Source organism: Neofelis nebulosa, chromosome 10 (genome assembly GCF_028018385.1).
Source record: "Neofelis nebulosa isolate mNeoNeb1 chromosome 10, mNeoNeb1.pri, whole genome shotgun sequence".
NCBI classification, from domain to species: Eukaryota; Metazoa; Chordata; class Mammalia; order Carnivora; family Felidae; genus Neofelis; species Neofelis nebulosa.
This window is the reverse complement of record NC_080791.1, coordinates 94,419,764-94,423,367: the sequence shown is the minus strand read 5'-3', so window position 1 is coordinate 94,423,367 and position 3,604 is coordinate 94,419,764. Positions and strand designations below refer to the sequence as shown.

At 38.9% G+C, this 3,604-nt stretch overlaps 1 non-coding gene across 1 annotated transcript; it reads right to left on the bottom strand.

Moving 5' to 3' along the window:
- Positions 1-3,127: 3,127 nt before the first annotated feature.
- LOC131488989 (U1 spliceosomal RNA) lies at positions 3,128-3,294 on the bottom strand. The gene has a single exon (XR_009250365.1). It is a non-coding gene; the product is annotated as a U1 spliceosomal RNA (small nuclear RNA).
- Between the last annotated feature and the right edge of the window lie 310 nt (positions 3,295-3,604).

The window sequence follows — 3,604 nt, the reverse complement described above, 5'->3', positions numbered from 1 at the left end:
TTCCAACCAGTTACTGCAAAGCATCTTCACTTTGTTTTGAAATGGGATTTCAGATCTCAATATAAGGGAGTTTTTTTTATGCAAATACAGTCCTATGTACAGCATCTTCTGCCCTCTTCTGGCTTCCTCAAGAACTTCAAGTACATGAATAAGCTAAATAGAAAGTGCATCGTTTTTATTTTACTTTTAGTGGACATCCACTGTTTGCTATTTCTCCAGTTCTAGATGAGAAAGATAAATCTGTACTATTTTGTATGAAGACACGAGTTATCAGAAATCTTTGATTTTTTTTTTTCAGCAATTTGTTTTTGAAATGGAGATTTCATTGTGCTATTTTATTCGATCCTATTCTTCCACAGCTGGTTCTGCATATCATAACTACTAAATAAATAATTAGACTGTTCCAAAAATGATTGCAGAGACTAAAATCTGAGGTCATTATAATTCCTGAGATAATTAATCAGATGTTTAAAATAGAACCAGCACGTGAAAACCTTTGATTATAGAAAAAGCCTGGGGCTAAAAGTCGCAGTTCTATTAAGGATTATATCGGATTTTAACTTATTTTACCCCAGCCTTCAAAAAATAAAAGCATAATTTCTAAAGGTAGGACATTTCAGGTTGACTGAATGTAGATTTTCAGATGTGGTATGGGGAGAAAAAGAAACAAAAACCATTATTTGCTATGCCTTTTATTGGTGGTATTTGTAGTGCTCTGTGCTATGTCACATCCAGCCAGAGATGTCATGGCATGGCAGGAGGTTTCCTATTAGGATGTGACACCAAAGCAGAAGTTTGTGTTGGTAGATACAAGGGAGACAGAGAAGTCAGCAGAGGTCAACTTGTTCAAAGATCTGTTGCTAAGGAAGGTCTCTTGCATCTCAGGGCTTCCTGCAGTAGGAAAGGGCTAGTTGCACAGAATGAAAGCAACATTGGAGGCTTAGCCCAGTTGGCATGAAGAGAAAAGAGGAAAAAATAAATGAAGATAAAATCAGCAAAGCATTTGTGATGCCATTGCAGGTCTTCTTTTACGTCTTATGCTGTGTAACTCACGTGTCACTAAAGTTGAAGAGTCATAATCCAGACTATCACTTTCCAAGGAATCCTGCATTGCTAACATTTAGAATTTATATCATCTATGGTTCACCCCAAACACAAAGAACTAACAGCTTTTACAGCAAGAACCCTTGATTAGTCATTAAAACATATTACTGTTCATAAGAATAAGCAGGTGCAAATAGCCTGTACACTTTGGACAAAGGAGAATCAGGAGCATTTCCTTTACCAAATTAAAAAACCCAGTAAGAGGATATGATGCTTAAAATTGTTGTATTAACGCCGAAGGCTACACAGAGAATAATGGAATTATAAGACTGAGAGGCAAATGCTAGCCTTGACATATATGATATACATCCAGGAGATAGAAGCATTTTTCAATAAATGTGCTTGAAATAACTGCTTAAACATCTGGGAGAAAATATTAAAACTTCAAACACTATTACATACCAAAATATATTCCAGGTAGATTACAGGGTTAACTGTATTAAAAAAACAGATAATGAAAGAAGAGTTAAATGTATATTGCTGTATGTATATGATGGCATATTTGCCCTTAAAATGGCATTTTTACTGAGAATTTATTGACAAGGGAATATAGTTGTGTTGCTCATGAGTTTTTAGCAATGCAGAACATGCAGAACACAAATGTTTCTAAACACAAAGGGAATTTACTCAAGGATATCAGCTCATATGATCTCTAGATCTCTAGGATAGTCAGATAATTATGGCCGGAGGCCGTGCAACTAAGAAAAGCGTGTCGTCCTGGCTATGTCATTCGTGCAGACATGGTCCCCACAGTTTCAAATGTGACGCCATGCAGTTCTCTCTTGGATTCTGAGAGGGGGTGCTGCCATCAAGCCATTACCACTGCTGCTTCTGAAAACTCCACGCCTCTTGGCTATGCCATGCCGAGAAATGGATTCCAGTTGGAGTCCCTACCTTATGTCACCCTCTTCCAAATGAAAGACCCAAGCATCCCACGAAGGCTTGATCACCTAGGCCACATCCTAACAGCTAAAGAGGCTGGAAAGTGGAGTGAGCATCTATGTCAGAGTGGTGCACGGATTGGCTCAACTACAGTTAAGGTGCTTAGAAGATGCTGGACAGCAATAGATATGACATACATTCCCACATGCTCATGGCATAAATAATGTGCACAAACACTTTACACATGATACAAACCCCATTTTTGCAAAGCAAATTACATATGCATGCAGAGAAATAAAGAAGACTCTAAAGAATAAAACCGAAAACAATAATATTGGATCCAGGGGAGACTAGCAGGTAGAGTTTGGCTTATTATTATTATTATTATTATTATTATTAATTTGTTTTGTTTTGAGAGCGAGAGAGAGGGAAGGGGAAGAGCAGGGGGAGAGGGAGAGAGAGAATCCCAAGCAGGTTCCACGCCAGTGTGGAGCTGACATGGGGCTCGATCTCAGGACTGTGAGATCATGACCTGAGCTGAAATCAAGAGTCAGACGCTTAACAAGCTGAGCTGCTCAGACATTCTGGAGTTTGGCTTATTTTTTATATCATGTTCGTACATCTGTGTTTTTTAAATTCTCCACCGTATGTATATACTAATGTTATCAAAAAATAAGAGAAGGAAACAGAACTTGGTACCTTCACAGCCAATGTGACACAATGTTTGATTTAGAATTAAAAGGAAAAAGGGTGCCTGAGTGGCTCAGTCAGTTATTTTGACTCTTGATTTCCTCTCAGGTCATGATCTCTTGCTGTTTTGGAGATCAAGCTTCGTATTGGGCCCTGTGCTGACAGCACAGAGCCTGCCTGGGATATTCTTTCTCTCTCTCTCTCTCTCTCTCTCTTCCCCCCTGCGCCTCCGCTTTCTCTCTCTTTCTCTTTCTCAAAATAAATAAATAAACTTTAAAAAGAAAGGAATCATAGAAAATTTAAAATTCAAGACCCTCTTTCTTCAAGAGAAAACTGAGGACAAGTGAGGACAAAGAGGCTTATTACAAGGGCATGCATGCAGAGGACAGCGAAGTCAGGCCAGAAACCCATATTTATTGTATGTTTTTTTCTTTTTTGAACATTTGATCATGAGGGGAAAACATGAACAGAACCCCCACTACCACAAATTTAGGCAGTCGAGTTTCCCACATTTGGGGAAATCGCAGGGGTCAGCACATCTGGATTGCACTGGATAAGCCTCCCTCCTGGGAAAACCACCTTCATGGTCATGGTATCTCCCTGTGCTCAGGCACTGAACTGCTTCCATGAAAACTCTCTACTCTTCCTCCATATTTACTATATGTTAAGACCAGTTATTTTTCTGTTTCATCTTGGGTATTTGTGTTTAATCTGTGACAATTGGACAATGTGATACAGGTGATTTGTTTTAAACTTTATGGCTCATGGATGTGTAATTCTGGTTACATGAGACTTTCCAGTTATTCAGAGTTTTGTCACGGGAGTCCTTGTTGGATGGAGAAGGGAATGAGGTATCCACTAACCCAGTCTGTCTCTTGTCAGTAAGAGGGACTTTTGGTTGCCTCTTTGATTCATTTTTTGCAGTAGT